General features: G+C 44.8%; 2 pseudogenes; one reads left to right on the plus strand and one right to left on the minus strand.

Annotated features, from left to right (window-relative positions):
• Nucleotides 1–367: 367 nt before the first annotated feature.
• LOC134949998 (5S ribosomal RNA) lies at nucleotides 368–486 on the minus strand (annotated as a pseudogene).
• A 1,388-nt stretch (nucleotides 487–1,874) lies between these two features.
• Nucleotides 1,875–1,993, plus strand: LOC134950062 (5S ribosomal RNA; annotated as a pseudogene).
• The last annotated feature ends 15,319 nt before the right edge of the window (nucleotides 1,994–17,312 follow it).

A 17,312-nucleotide genomic window follows, 5' to 3' on the forward strand; every position in this document is an offset into this window, starting at 1 on the left:
GAAAAGAGCAAAAGAAAAAGAGCTGCTATATGCCTTTTCCAGGGCACACTTAGAAAAAATATATATGTGATAAATTATGAAATTATGAGTAAATTAATACTTAACTTTTATTGAGATATACTTGGTAAAAGGGAGGAGCCGAATATAAATAATTTGTTACAAATTTGGGGCGATAAAGATTGGGAAGGCGAAAATATGTTTACTCCCTTTGTTGTCCAAACTTACTTTGTTTCTGAATTGAACAAGTATTTGTGGGAGTAAATTTGCTCCATTGGTTTCAGCTATCCCATGTCAGAATATCTAAAGTAAACAAAATGCCTGGGGCTGCACAGAGAACTGGAAAGACTCAAATGGTGTGAGAATAAAATACCTACGGTACCTAGTATTCCCTGGTGGTCTCCCAACCGGGTACTGACCAGGCCCTGCAGTGTATGGCTTCCAAGATCAGCCGAGATTGGGCATACTCAGTGCGGTTTGACCGTAGGTGAGTAAATCTCCAGCTTGTGCAATCAATTCCAGTGTGTGGTTACTTCAGGCAAATTTCATGGCTAAGATAGTCTGACAGGGACTACCCCCCTAGATGAAATATGAATGATACTGTGCAGTGGAAAAGCACACCGTATTCTAATGGGTGTCTGTTGCCCCCATAAGGGAATCCTGATGATAATCCTGTGACTAACAATAATAGCTCCTAAAGGTTTATACCTCTGCTGAATGTTCCTATGGCTAGATATCACATCATATTGCTACTATGCATTCAAATTGGCACAGGGAAAAAAACGTTTCTCAAAAATGACAAATTATGTTTGTTGCACTAAGTATCAAAATATCATAAGAATGAAAATTTTTGAAAAAAAGGGGTAGAGCAGACACCCTAAAATTAGGCACAGAATCGTTATGCTGTGCCTATATAGGAGCCCCCCCTGGTGGAAATTAGAAATACAATTGTGATACAATTATAATAGTGTACCTTACTGGATGTGAGGTTCAAACCTTAATGCCTGCATGCATTGGTGGGCAGTGTGAGGTCTGAAGTGTCCCGCAATTGTGGGTAGAAGTTTCCAACCAGGGAGAGTTCTGGAGCTGTGGAGCCGATGTCCGCGGTCCGTGCGACTGGAAGTTCGGACGCCGGGACCGGAAGTTGACGTATGTTTCGCTCTGGGAGCTTGATCACCTGATCGCCAGGTGATCAAGCTCCCAGAGCGAAACGTATGTCAACTTCCGGTCCCGGCGTCCGAACTTCCGGTTGCACGGACCGCGGACATCGGCTCCACAGCTCCAGAACTCTCCCTGGTTGGGAACTTCTACCCACAATTGCGGGACACTTCAGACCTCCCACTGCCCACCAATGCATGCAGGCATTAAGGTTTGAACCTCACATCCAGTGAGGTACACTATTATAATTGTATCACAATTGTATTTCTAATTTCCACCAGGGGGGGCTCCTATATAGGCACAGCATAACGATTCTGTGCCTAATTTTAGGGTGTCTGCTCTACCCCTTTTTTTCAAAATTTTTCATTCTTATGATATTTTGATACTTAGTGCAACAAACATCATTTGTCATTTTTGAGAAACGTTTTTTTTCCCTGTACCAATTTGAATGCATAGTAGCAATATGATGTGATATCTAGCCATGGGAACATTCAGCAGAGGTATAAACCTTTAGGAGCTATTATTGTTAGTCACAGGATTATCATCAGGATTCCCTTATGGGGGCAACAGACACCCATTAGAATACGGTGTGCTTTTCCACTGCACAGTATCATTCATATTTCATCTAGGGGGGTAGTCCCTGTCAGACTATCTTAGCCATGAAATTTGCCTGAAGTAACCACACACTGGAATTGATTGCACAAGCTGGAGATTTACTCACCTACGGTCAAACCGCACTGAGTATGCCCAATCTTGTCTGATCTTGGAAGCCATACACTGCAGGGCCTGGTCAGTACCCGGTTGGGAGACCACCAGGGAATACTAGGTATCGTAGGTATTTTATTCTCACACCATTTGAGTCTTTCCAGTTCTCTGTGCAGCCCCAGGCATTTTGTTTAATTTAGATATTCTGACATGGGATAGCTGAACCCAATGGAGCAAATTTACTCCCACAAATACTTGTTCAATTCAGAAACAAAGTAAGTTTGGACAACAAAGGGAGTAAACATATTTTCGCCTTCCCAATCTTTATCGCCCCAAATTTGTAACAAATTATTTATATTCGGCTCCTCCCTTTTACCAAGTATATCTCAATAAAAGTTAAGTATTAATTTACTCATAATTTCATAATTTATCACATATATATTTTTTCTAAGTGTGCCCTGGAAAAGGCATATAGCAGCTCTTTGTCTTTTGCTCTTTTCTAAAGACCACATTTTCCATATAGTTTTCTGAACTATTTTCCGGGAGCACCACCAACCCATTGCTGAATTTATTTGTTTATGTAGTAAGCATTATGTTGGTTTAACAAATTACTAAAGTTATATAAACATTACTAACATTGTATTCTGTGCAGATTTACCAATCTTTTAGCATTACAGTATATGGCATATTGTGTAATGGGTATTACGTTGTATGGCATATCGTGTAATGGGTATTACGGTGTGTGGCATAATGTGTCATAGGCGTTATGGTGTGTGGAATAATGTGTAATGGGGATTGCGATGTGTGGCATATTGTGTAATGGGCATTTTGGTGTGTTGCATAATGTGTAATGGGCTATACGTGTGTGGCATATTGTGTAATAAGTATTACAATGTGGGGAGTCCTGCAGTGCGAAGAGGAGCATTGAGAGGACCCGAACGGATGTCAAAGCAGCCAGAGATTGAATAAAAAAATGGGAATCAGTGTGTGGAGTTGCCTACTGGAGTGGAGTGGACTCACTCAGTCACTCCAATCTCAAGGGATAAAGAAGTGATAAAGCAGTGATAAGTGCAAGGTGATAACGCACCAGCTAGTCAGCTCCTGCCATTTTTCAAATCCATAATGATTGGCTGGTGCATTATTATCTTGCGCTTATCACTGCTTTATTATTATTATTATTATTATCCTTTATTTATATGATGCCACAAGGGTTCCGCAGCACCCAATTACAGAGTACATAAACAAATAATCAAAACAGGAAAACAGCAACTTACAGTTGATGACAATATAGGACAAGGGCAGGGTAAATAAATATAGCTACATCAGCAGATGACCGTGAAATAAGTATCAGGTGGCAGAAGACTGCTGGATTTGGTGCAGTTGAAGATTATTAAAGTAAGAAAAAAGATAAGCACATGAGGGAAGAGGACCCTGCTCGTGAAAGCTTACATTCTAAAGGGAAGGGGTAGACAGACAGTGGTGACACAGATGGGGTACATAGAGAGAGCATGGAACAGAGGGTTAGGAAGAGATTTGGCTGGGTTTGGTGAAGATGTGGGTTTTGAGAGCCCGTTTGAAGTTTTGTAGAGAGCTGGAGAGTCTGAGGGAGAGAGGTAGGGAATTCCAGAGAAGTGGTGCAGCACGTGAAAAATCTTGGAGGTAGGAGTGGGAGGAAGTAATCCGTAGGCAGGAGAGTCGGCGTGCATTAGCCGAGCGAAGAGGACGGGTGGGAATGTAAAGGGAGATAAGGTCAGAGATGTAGATGGGTCTTGTAGGAGAGGAGAGGTGGACGTAGTGCGTTTGGTGAAGAAAATAAGCCGGGCAGCAGCATTGAGGATAGACTGGAGTGGAGAAAGGTATTTGTCAGGAATGCCAGTCAGGAGGAGATTACAGTAGTCCAGTCTGGAGATGACCAGTGAGTGGTTTGAAGGAGAGGGAGGAGTCAAGGATTACTCCAAGACAGCGCACTTGGGGGCTAGAGGAGATAGTAGTGCCATCAATAGATAATGAGATTGTAGAAGGTGAGGTTATGCGGGAGGGAGGGAAGATGATCAGCTCGGTCTTAGACATATTAAGTTTAAGAAAGCGCTGGGACATCCAAACAGAGATAGCAGAGAGACAATTGGAGATACGAGTGAGGAGAGCAGGGGAGAGGTCTGGAGAGAAAAGATAGATTTGAGTGTCATCAGCATAGAGATGATAGAGATGATATTGGAAACCAAAAGAACTAATGAGTTTACCTAGTGAGGACGTATAGAGAGAGAAAAGAAGAGGACCAAGGACAGAACCTTGGGGTACACCTACAGTTAGTGGAAGTGAGGGGGAGGTGGAGTCATGAAAGGAGACAGAGAATGAACGGTCAGAGAGGTAGGAAGACAGCCAAGAGAGGGCAGTATCACGCAGACCAATGGAGTGAAAGATTTGCAGTAGGAGAGGATGGTCCTCGGTGTCAAAAGCAGCAGACAGATCAAGAAGAATAAGTAGAGAGTAGTGGCCCTTAGATTTGGCAGCATGGAGGTCATTGCATACTTTTGTAAGGGCAATTTCAGTGGAGTGGAGAGGACGGAAGCCAGACTGGAATGGGTCAAGCAGTGAGTGTGAGGAAAGAAAGGATGTAAGGCGGTTGTAGACAATACGCTCAAGGAGTTTGGAGGCAAAAGGGAGGAGAGAGATGGGTCACTTCTCTATACCTTCTCCAGGGTAATACATCTGCCCCATTGTGCTTTAAGGTGCCCATACACTAGACCAGAGGTTCTCAAACTCGGTCCTCAGGACCCCACACAGTGCATGTTTTGCGGGTAATCCAGCAGGTACACATGTGTATTAATTACTCACTGACACATTGTAAAAGGTCCACAGGTGGAGCTAATTATTTCACTTGTGATTCTGTGAGGAGACCTGGAAAACATGCACTGTGTGGGGTCCTGAGGACCGAGTTTGAGAATCTTTGCACTAGACGATATTATGAGCGATCGGAACTAAAAATCGTTCATAATAGTGCAGATAGTTCAGTGTCTGTAAACGATAACGATGTGCTGTCCAGCTGGTCATTGGTTGGAGCTTCTGATCTTCCCTGCTGCAGGAAAGATCTGAAGCTACTGTTAACGACAGCATGCTCCTGGATGTAGCCACTCCCAGATCTTAAGATATATCTTTAAGATATATCATGTGCATTGTACTATATCGTTTGCCAAGTACTGCCGGGGAGCTGCCGGGGTAGTTCTAGGGAAATCGTTAAAGAGAAATCATCATTTACAGATCGTCTAGTGCATAGGTTCTCAAACTCGGTCCTCAGGACCCCACATGGTGCATGTTTTGCATGTCTCCTCACAGAATCGCAAGTGAAATAATTAGCTCCACCTGTGGACCTTTTAAAATGTGTCAGTGAGTAATTAATACACCTGTGCACCTGCTGGGTTACCTGCAAAACATGCACTGAGGACCGAGTTTGAGAACCTGTGGTCTCGTGTATGGGCACCTTTATAACCAATGTCGGGAAATTACACTGATAATCCCATTTGAATGTATGTATGTCTGATTTATTTTTCCCCCAAGTATATAAGAGCTACATAATGGGGGTGAGGTACAATCAGGGAGATTGCTAGACTCTTCAGGGAGGGTTGTTATGTACTGTGGGGGTCATTCCGAGTTGATCGTAGCTGTGCTAAATTTAGCACAGCTACGATCAGGGACACAGACATGCGAGGGGACGCCCAGCACAGGGCTAGCCCGCCCCGCATGTGTGTCTGCCCCCCCTACTTAAAAGTAGACATTAATGCCAAAGATTTTATTCCTGTGTTTTAGGAGTGAGGATTTCCCATAAGTCAATGCTGTGTGCCAAACACAGTTGTACACATCTTTGTGGGCAGACTGCCAATATACATACAGGTACATTTACTTTGTCTTACGTCCTAGAGGATGATGGGTCCATATTAGTACCATGGGGTATAGACGGGTCCACCAGGAGCCATGGGCACTTTAAGACTTTGATAGTGTGGGCTGGCTCCTCCCTCTATGCCCCTCCTACCAGACTCAGTTTAGAAAATGTGCCCGGAGGAGCCAGTCACAGCTAGGGGAGCTCTTAGAGCTTTTCTGGTTTTATTGTTTTTTTTTAAAGATGTTAGTCACAGGGAGGCTGCTGGCAACAGCCTCCCTGCTTCGTGGGTCTTAGGGGGGGGAGTAGTGTCAAACCCTCAGAGGTTAATGGCCACTATCTCTGCTGACAGGACATTAAGCTCCTGAGGGTGATGATCGTTAGCCCCCGAGGTGACCGCTCACTCCCGCAGCTTGCCGCCACCCCCTAACAGAGCCAGAAGATCGCGGTGGTGAGTGTGTCCCCGGTGACCCGACAAGCGGGGAGCTGGGGTGAATGGCGACATCAGGGTGGGAGCGCAGTACTGACACTGCATACCGGAGGCTCAGCGGTACATATGGTGCAGCGCTGTGTGGGGCGCCCTGGTCCAGCGCATATACCCTAAAAAACTGGTCACTAAACCTATCAGGGACGTTGTTCTGCTGCTATTACCTCAGGGCCATATAATCCTGTAAGTGCGGGAAGCCGAGCCATGTTTGAGGGTGGAGCTTCTACTCAAAGCGGAACAAGCAGCTCTCCAGTGGCATTTTCTTCCTGCAGTTTACCACTGAGAGATGCTGACAGGGAGCGCTGACCCGCCACACGACTCCAGCTGTCCTGTGCGGTACCAGGGGGTTGTAGAAGGAATTTAACTGTGTAACCTATTAAGGTACACAGTCAGCGCCAGGCAGTTACTCTGTCACTGCTTACTGGGGCGCTGTGTATGCTGGCTCCAATTTCTGTGTTTCTCGGAAGGTACTTAGGGGAAACTGTGTCTGACATTTTCCTGTGTGTGTGTGTGTGTGTATGCTGATTATCACATAGCCATGTCCAGGGACTCTGTGTCTTGTGCTGCAGAATATGTATCTTCTCCAGAGGAATCCATTCCTTGTACCCAGGAATGTAATATTTTGTCTCAGCCTTCCGAATCCGAGCACCAGTGGGTGGCTTCTATTAAGGGAATGATATCCCGATTTCTACTAGAATTGCATATTATGAGACTGAATTACAGATTTTAAAACAATCTGTGGAGGTTTTGTCTGGTTCAGTCCCCACTACCTCAAAATCACCTGGTGTATCCAAGAAACGTGTGCTTGCTCAGATTATGCAGGTCGACACGGACACTGACTCAGACACGGCAGAGGGTGATGAGGATTTGCAGGGGGTGAGGCTTCCCTGGCAAGAGGGGTGCAGCTGATTGAGGCTATTAGGGATGTGTTACACATTACTGACAAACCACCCAAACAGGTAGAGGAAGCTTACTTTACAGACAATAAGAAAGCCTCCCTGACTTTCCCTGCGTCTAAGGAAATAAACGCATTATTTGAAAAATCCTGGGAAAATCCAGAGAAAAAATTCCAGATCCCAAAGAGGGTTCTTGTGGCTTTTCCTTTCCCTGAGGATGATCGGAAAAAATGGGAAAACCCACCTATAGTAGACGCCTCTGTATCCAGGCTGTCTAAATAGGTGGTGTTACCTGTCCCGGGGTCTGATGCTTTGAAAGAACCGGCAGACCGCAACATTGAAACTACGCTCAAATTCATATACACTGCTTCCTCTTCAGGAGTGGCGTTAAGGCCCACTATTGTCTGTGCATGAATTTCTAAAGCCATAGTAAAGTGGTCAGGCACATTACTAGAGGACTTAGATTCTATGGGTAGAAGTGACATTGAATTGTTTTTACGTAACATACAGGATTCTGCGGGTTTCATGGTGGAGGCCATGAAGGACCTGGGTAATCTGACTGCAAGGACGTCGTCCATGGCTGTCTCAGCATGCAGGGGACTCTGGCTATGCCAATGGTCTGCAGACGCGGAATCCAGGAGAAGTGTGGAGAACCTACCCTTCACAGGTCAGGCTCTATTTGGGGAAGCATTGGATGCGTGGATTTCCACGGCGACCACTGGTAAGTCAACTTTCTTACCTCGGCCTCTCAGACAACGAACAAACCCTTTTCTACGTCTTTGGTGCAGTCCTTTCGGTCTGCAAAAGCAAAAAAATCCAAGACTCCTACCACTTTCTTCAGGGGTGGTCAAGCTAAATCCAAAAAACCGACACCTGCAGGTTCCCAAGACCAGAAACCTGCCTGTGTCCTCAAAATCCTCAACATGACGGTGGACCTCCCTGCCTGGAGAACGGGCAGGTGGGAGCGAGGCTCAGACGTTTCAGTCACATCTGGGTGTCGTCCGGTCTGAATCTCTGGGTACAGGATATTGTGTCCCAGGGGTACAAACTGGAGTTTCAAGAGCTCCCACCCCACAGGTTCTTCAAATCAGGTCTGCCAGTTTTGCTGTCAGACAGGGCTATCCTTCAGGAAGCCATTCACAAATTGGAAAGGGCAGATGTAATTGTTCCAGTTCCACCTCCTCTGGTAAACCAGGGTTACTAGTCAAACCTTTTTGTGGTACCGAAACCGGATGGTTCGGTCAGGCCAATTTTGAACATAAAGTCGCTAAACCCTTATTTAAGGGAATTCAAGTTCAAAATGGAGTCTCTGAGAGCGTTGATCTCAGGGCTGGAGGAGGGAGAGTTTCTGGTATCCTTGAACATCAAGGATGCATACCTCCACATTCCGATTTGGCCACCACAGCAGGCTTATCTCAGATTTGCGCTGTTGGACTGTCACTATCAGTTCCAAGCACTGCCGTTTGGACTCTCCACAGCACCAAGGGTGTTCACCAAGGTAATGGCAGAGATGATGATCCTCCTCCGCAGGCAGGGGGTGAATATAATCCCTTATCTGGACGATCTGCTGATAAAGGCATCTTCCAGGGAGAGGTTGTCGCAGTCCATTGCTCTTATGACTCGACTGCTCAGGGACCATGGATGGACCCTGAATCTTCCAAAATCACATTTGGAGCCGACTAGGAGATTGTCTTTCCTGGGGATGATCCTCAACACGGAAGTGCAGAGGGTATTTCTACTGGTGGAAAAGGCGTTGGTGATCCAAAGTATGGTCCAGGATGTCTTGAAACCTACCCGGGTATTGGTTCATCAGTGCATTCGCCTTCTGGGAAGATGGTTGCCTCCTACGAGGCTCTTCAGTACGGAAGATTTCATGCATGGTCCTTCCAACTTGACCTCCTGGACAAGTGGTCGGGATCTCATCTGCACATGCACCAGAGGATTCGTCTGTCGCCGAAAGCCAGGATTTCACTACTATGGTGGCTACAATTGCCTCATCTTCTAGAGGGCTGCAGGTTCGGGATTCAGGACTGGATCCTTCTAACCACGGATGAAAGTCTAAGAGGTTGGGGCGCAGTCACCCAAGGGGAGACCTTCCAAGGAAGGTGGTCAAGTCTGGAATTCATTCTTCCAATCAACATTCTGGAACTAAGAGCCATGTACAATGGTCTTCTACAAGTAGCACATCTTCTGCAAGATTGGGCCATTCAGGTGCAGTCAGATAATGTAACGATGGTGGACTACATAAACCGACAGGGCGGAACGAAGAGCAGAGCTGCAATGTCATAGGTAAAAAGAATCATCCTCTGGGTAGAAGGGCGCGCGTTTGCGCTGTCAGCAATCTTCATTCCGGGAGTGGACAACTGGGAAGCGGATTTCCTCAGCAGACACGATCTCCATCCAGGAGAATGGGGCCTCCATACGGAGGTGTTCACGAAGTTGACAAATCTTTGGGGTCTACCCCAAATAGACATGATGGCCTCCCGTCTCAACAAGAACCTTCAGAGGTAGTGTTCCAGGTCCAGAGACCCACAAGCAGTGGCGGTGGATGCCCTGGTGACTCCGTGGGTGTTCCAGTCAGTGTACGTGTTTCCTCCACTTCCACTCATTCGAAGGATTCTAAAACTCATAAAGAGAACAAGGGTTCAGGAAATCCTCTTTGCTCCGAACTGGCCAAGAAGGGCTTGGTACGCGGATCTTCTGGAGTTACTGCTGGAAGATCCGAGGCCTCTTCCTCTTCGAGAGGATCTTCTGCAACAGGGGCCGTTCGCTAATCAAGACTTGCCACGGCTACGTTTGACGGCATGGAGGTTGAACGCCAGATATTAGCTCGGAAGGGCATTCTAAACAAGGTTATTCCTACCCTGATACAGGCTAGGAAAGGAGTGACGTCTAAACATTACCATCACATTTGGAAAAAGTATATATCTTGGTGTGAATCCAAGAAGATTCCTACGGTGGAGTTTCAACTTGGATGGTTTCTCCTCTTCTTGCAAGCAGGTGTGGATATGGGCCTGAAGTTAGGATCCGTAAAGGTCCAGATTTCGGCCTTATCCATTTTCTTCCAGAAACAGTTGACTTCCCTCCCTGAGGTTCAGACTTTCTTGAAAGGGGTTCTGCACATCCAGCCTTCCTTTGTGCCACCTACAGCACTCTGGGATCTTAACGTGGTGTTATAGTTCCTCCAATCAGATTGGTTCTAGCCTCTACAGGAGGTTGAGGTCATGTTTCTCACGTGGAAGGCTGTCACTTTGTTGGCCTTAGCTTCTGCTAGACGTGTGTCTGAGTTGGGGCCTTTGTCTTGTAAAAGCCCCTACTTGATCTTCCATTAAGATAGAGCTGAGCTCCAGACACGTCACCAATTCCTTCCAAAGGTTGTGTCAGCTTTTCATGTCAACCAACCTATTGTGGTACCAACCAATTTATTCATGGCGCATTGGGAGGAGACAGCTTTTTGGGAGGATCCACAGGCGGGTGCCAGCCTGGTGCTATATAATCGGTACATAGATGACATCATATTCATCTGTAAGGGTGATAGATCCTCTCTGGATCTATTTTGTCAGCGGTTAAATAATAATAACTGGAGTATACAACTCACCTTCCAGATCAGTGATGTAAGTGTACATTTCTTAGATTTGACAACATATGTACATGAGAGCCAATTGTACACCAAAAACTACAATAAACCTACTGATTACAATTCTTACATACATTTTGAAAGTAATCATCATATGAATTGGATCACTAGTATACCCAATAGCCATTTTCAGAGGTTACGCCGTAATTGTACAGACATAGAAATATTCTTACCCAAGCAGTGGGAATGCGACAACAATTCATAGATAAGGGGTATAATAGACATCAAGTGGACCATGCTATTGATAAATGTAGAAAAATGGATATGCCAAATATACTTAAAGTTAAAATGCCCATTAGGCATAATATCCCCTTTACCACTCGGTATAACAACCAACATAAAGAACTAGAACAAATTATTAAAAAACATTGGGGAGTCCTATATGCAGACCCTTGTTTAAAGGAATTCATCTCTAGAACCCCATGTTTTGTATATAAAAGGGCCGATAATGTTACATCCATTCTCTACCTAAGAAAGATATTCAAACTTTAGCAGAGGGGTTTCAGAGATGTGGGGATTGTCCCATGTGTAAAGTGTGTAAGACCGATAGGAAAATTACAGAAATTACCTCCAATAATACAGGAAAGAAAATACCCATAAGAGAATGTATTACATGCCATAGTAAACACATAATATATATCCTAGAATGTCAATGTGGCAAGCAGTATATTGGACGTACAATACGTCCATTAAAAGAAAGATTAGCAGAACATGTGAGGAATATTAAGCGGGGTTATGAAAATCATATCGTCTCCATTCAAGAATATACATAATTGTGACCCAAAGTTTATTAAATTCTTTGCGGGTATCAAAAAAGTCGACCCCAACTGGAGAACTAATTATAGAGTTTAGAGATTAGCTAAACTTAAGATGAAAACTATCTTTGAGGTAAAAACACTGATGCCCGATGGGTTAAATAAAGATTTTGAGACCAAATGGTTTTTCTAAGTATCTTTAATGATAACTGTTCTTTTTTCTTCTTTTCCCCGATTTCTGCATCATGATGATTGAATGAATGATTGTATGGTTTTACAACATTTATATAATATTGAATGATAGTGTATTTAGGGTTACACTATAGGTCGCGAATGTATATTCATATTGTAAAGTGTACACCTGTATTACCCTATTCATGTTTGTGTTTAAATATACGGACAAACTGATAATAATTTGTTACAAAACAGAGTATAATTTAGCATCTAGAATTTTTTTATACATTATGTATAATGCACATATTAAATTAGGTTTTTGTATGAAGACATCTAAGCTTTGAATATAAAACGGTTTAAATGTTCATGAATGGCATGGTGTGATTGATGGGACACCTATGGATCATTATCCAACCAATCAGGGACCAGGATATGGAAGACCGATTTACCTGCAACAGATCTTGAGAAAGGGGGCAGATCCCTGAAACGCGTTGACGTTGCAGGACTTGGATTTGGACAGGACGTAAGGAGAACACTACCCGCTTGTATGCCTGAGGCTGTTGCCAGAGCAGCATGCTGAGACACTCCGGATACTCTCAGCTGGAGCGCACAGCCTCACCCAATGGCGGGTACGATCTTCCCTGTCAGTTGTTCTATTTTAACAGAATCTGTTACATTTTAACACATTAAAATCCCTGTTGGGACTGTTTTATTTTTCCATCTCTGTATGGTGTTTATATTATCGCTGGTATGATGAGCCGGGCCCCGACAGCAGAAGTTTAATTAAAAAAACCAGAGGAACTTCAAAAAGATACCTTTTGGTGAACGTTTCAAGTGGTTAAAAAGTACGTGTCAGTTCATAAGGAGAGAGAGAGACACTTTCATTTGTTGGGAATCACCTGGAGTAACTTTTACTGCGGAGTCTGTAATATATTATTAACGTTTGATTACTTAAGCACTTCTATTATAAGGTTCAGCGCTGGGAGCTCAACCTCATTTGTTTTCTCTATTGTGGTGCCAGTTGATACTGACTCCTCAATTCCGTCAAAGTCCTTGGATGTTGTAAGGGCTCTGAAAATCTATGTGAGGAGGACTGCTCGTCACAGGAAATCGGACTCTCTGTTTGTCCTGTATGATCCCAAGAAAATTGGGTGTCCTGCTTCTAAGCAGATGATCTCTCGCTGGATCAGGGTCACTATCCAGCATGCATATTCTACGGCAGGATTGCCTTGTCCAAGATCTGTTAAGGTCCACTCTACTCATAAGGTGGGTTATTCCTGAGCAGGCTTTACAGCTTTGCTGAGCGGCTACTTGGTCTGGGTCGAACACGTTTGCTAAGTTCTACAAATTCGATACTTTGGCCACTGAGGTCCTAAAGTTTGGCCAATCAGTTCTGCAGGAGCCTCTGCGCTCTCCCTCCTGTTCTGGGAGCTTTGGTACATCCCCATGGTACTAATATGGACTCCAGCATCCTCTAGGACGTAAGAGAAAATGGGAAGAATTATAATTACCTACCGGTAAATCCTTTTCTCGTAGTCCGTAGAGGATGCTGTTTAAACAAACAAACATCAAACAGCGCTAAAATAAAGGTGTATATTTTTTAATAATAAATAAATAAATAATATAAAAATGTGTACAAGTACCGGCAATGATTGCACATAAAACCCTGTATGCATACCAATTCCAACTTATTTGTTAAGATAACTGATTAGTAATCATGCACAGATGGTCTGTTAGTCCAAATGATAAATAGACTTCATGCAGTTAGAGTCAGCTGAGATGGTAGCTTTTTTCAGTACACTGAAATATAAGGTTCCTTGTCCAGTTTAGAAATTAGAACAACGTTAGTATAAAGATGAAGCTTGGGCAGGAACTTTAGGGGGTAATTCCAAGTTGATCGCAGCAGGATTTTTGATAGCAATTGGGCAAAATCATGGCCCTCATTCCGAGTTGTTCGCTCGCAAGCTGCTTTTAGCAGCATTGCACACGCTAAGCCGCCGCCTACTGGGAGTGAATCTTAGCTTAGCAGAATTGCGAACGAAGTATTCGCAATATTGCGAAAAGATTTCTCTGTGCAGTTTCTGAGTAGCTCGAGACTTACTCTTCCAGTGCGATCAGTTCAGTGCTTGTCGTTCCTGGTTTGACGTCACAAACACACCCAGCGTTCGCCAAGACACTCCCCCGTTTCTTCAGCCACTCCCGCGTTTTTCCCAGAAACGGCAGCGTTTTTTCACACACTCCCATAAAACGGTCAGTTTCCGCCCAGAAACACCCACTTCCTGTCAATCACACTCCGATCACCAGAACGAAGAAAAAACCTCGTAATGCCGTAAAATACCAAACTTCTTAGCAAATTTACTTGGCGCAGTCGAGGTGCGAACATTGCGCATGCGCAATTAGCGGAAAATCGCTGCGATGCGAAGAAAATTACCGAGCGAACAACTCGGAATGAGGGCCCATGTGCACTGCAGGGGAGGCAGCTATAACATGTGCAGAGAGAGATAAATTTGGGTGTGGTGAGTTCAATCTGCAATCTAAATTGCAGTGTAAAAATAAAGCAGCCAGTATTTACCCTGCACAGAAACAAAATAACCCACCCAAATCTAACTCTCTCTGCAAATGATATATCTGCCCCCCCTGCAGTGCACATGGTTTTGCCCAACTGCTAAAAAATTTCCTGCTGCGATTAACTTGGAATTACCCCCTTTTAGTCAGAGATGTTTGAAGCAGTGAAGCACATCGGTATTTGATATCACCTTTTGTATATATGCCCAACTCCCAACTAGTGATGAGCGGGTTCGGTTCCTCGGAATCCGAACCCCCCCCAACTTCAGCCTTTTTACACGGATCCGAGGCAGACTCGGATCTTCCCGCCTTGCTCGGCTAACCCGAGCGCGCCCGAACGTCATCATCCCGCTGTCGGATTCTCGCGAGGCTCGTATTCTATCGCGAGACTCGGATTCTATATAAGGAGCCGCGCGTCGCCGCCATTTTCACACGTGCATTGAGATTCATAGGGAGAGGACGTGGCTGGCGTCCTCTCCATTTAGATTAGAAGAGAGAGAGTGAGAGTGAGACACTTGATTTACTGGAGCTTAGGAGTACTCAGAGAGTGCAGAGTTTACTAGTGACTGACCAGTGACCACCAGTGCAGTTTTATTATATTATTATTTAATATAATCCGTTCTCTGCCTGAAAAAAAACGATACACAGTGACACAGTAACAGTATACCATATCTGTGCTCAGCCTCAGTGTGCTGCATCATCTATGTATATCTGACTGTGCTGAGTGCTCAGTGCTCACACAGCTTAATTGTGGGGGAGACTGGGGAGCAGTAGCAGGAGTACATATTATTTAACAGTGCACACTTTTGCTGCCAGAGTGCCACTGCCAGTGTGACTGACCAGTGACCACTGTCTGACCACCAGTATATTGTGATTGTCTGCCTGAAAAAGTTAAACACTCGTCGTGTGGTGTTTTTATTCTATAAACGCATTCTGCTGACAGTGTCCAGCAGGTCCGTCATTAATTATATAATATATACCTGTCCGGCTGCAGTAGTGATATATATATTTTTTATATCATTATCATCCAGTCTATATTAGCAGCAGACGCAGTACGGTAGTCCACGGCTGTAGCTACCTCTGTGTCGGCAGTCGCTCGTCCATCCATAATTGTATACCACCTACCTGTGGTGTTTTTTTTTTTCCCTATCTTCTTGATACTACTAGTAGCTTACTTTAGGAGTCTGCAGTGCTGCTGACAGTGTCCAGCAGGTCCGTCATTATATAATATATACCTGTCCGGCTGCAGTAGTGATATATATATATTTTTTATATCATTATCATCCAGTCTATATTAGCAGCAGACGCAGTACGGTAGTCCACGGCTGTAGCTACCTCTGTGTCGGCAGTCGCTCGTCCATCCATAATTGTATACCACCTACCTGTGGTGTTTTTTTTTTTCTATCTTCTTGATACTAGTAGCTTACTTTAGGAGTCTGCAGTGCTGACAGTGTCCAGCAGGTCCGTCATTATATAATATATACCTGTCCGGCTGCAGTAGTGATATATATATATTTTTTATATCATTATCATCCAGTCTATATTAGCAGCAGACGCAGTACGGTAGTCCACGGCTGTAGCTACCTCTGTGTCGGCAGTCGCTCGTCCATCCATAAGTATACTAGTATCCATCCATCTCCATTGTTTACCTGAGGTGCCTTTTAGTTGTGCCTATTAAAATATGGAGAACAAAAATGTTGAGGTTCCAAAAATAGGGAAAGATCAAGATCGACTTCCACCTCGTGCTGAAGCTGCTGCCACTAGTCATGGCCGAGACGATGAAATGCCAGCAACGTCGTCTGCCAAGGCCGATGCCCAATGTCATAGTACAGAGCATGTAAAATCCAAAACACCAAATATCAGTAAAAAAAGGACTCAAAAATCTAAAATAAAATTGTCGGAGGAGAAGCGTAAACTTGCCAATATGCCATTTACCACACGGAGTGGCAAGGAACGGCTGAGGCCCTGGCCTATGTTCATGGCTAGTGGTTCAGCTTCACATGAGGATGGAAGCACTCAGCCTCTCGCTAGAAAAATGAAAAGACTCAAGCTGGCAAAAGCACAGCAAAGAACTGTGCGTTCTTCGAAATCACAAATCCACAAGGAAAGTCCAATTGTGTCGTTTGCGATGCCTGATCTTCCCAACACTGGACGTGAAGAGCATGCGCCTTCCACCATTTGCACGCCCCCTGCAAGTGCTGGAAGGAACACCCGCAGTCCAGTTCCTGATAGTCAGATTGAAGATGTCAGTGTTGAAGTACACCAGGATGAGGAGGATATGGGTGTTGCTGGCGCTGGGGAGGAAATTGACCAGGAGGATTCTGATGGTGAGGTGGTTTGTTTAAGTCAGGCACCCGGGGAGACACCTGTTGTCCGTGGGAGGAATAGGGCCATTGACATGCCTGGTGAAAATACCAAAAAAATCAGCTCTTCGGTGTGGAAGTATTTCAACAGAAATGCGGACAACATTTGTCAAGCCGTGTGTTGCCTTTGTCAAGCTGTAATAAGTAGGGGTAAGGACGTTAACCACCTCGGAACATCTTCCCTTATACGTCACCTGCAGCGCATTCATCATAAGTCAGTGACAAGTTCAAAAACTTTGGGCGACAGCGGAAGCAGTCCACTGACCAGTAAATCCCTTCCTCTTGTAACCAAGCTCACGCAAACCACCCCACCAACTCCCTCAGTGTCAATTTCCTCCTTCCCCAGGAATGCCAATAGTCCTGCAGGCCATGTCACTGGCAATTCTGACGAGTCCTCTCCTGCCTGGGATTCCTCCGATGCATCCTTGAGTGTAACGCCTACTGCTGCTGGCGCTGCTGTTGTTGCTGCTGGGAGTCGATGGTCATCCCAGAGGGGAAGTCGTAAGACCACTTTTACTACTTCCACCAAGCAATTGACTGTCCAACAGTCCTTTGCGAGGAAGATGAAATATCACAGCAGTCATCCTGCTGCAAAGCGGATAACTGAGGCCTTGGCATCCTGGGCGGTGAGAAACGTGGTTCCGGTATCCATCATTACTGCAGAGCCAACTAGAGACTTGTTGGAGGTACTGTGTCCCCGG

The sequence above is a fragment of the Pseudophryne corroboree genome, chromosome 8, assembly GCF_028390025.1.
Source record: "Pseudophryne corroboree isolate aPseCor3 chromosome 8, aPseCor3.hap2, whole genome shotgun sequence".
NCBI lineage: Eukaryota > Metazoa > Chordata > Amphibia > Anura > Myobatrachidae > Pseudophryne > Pseudophryne corroboree.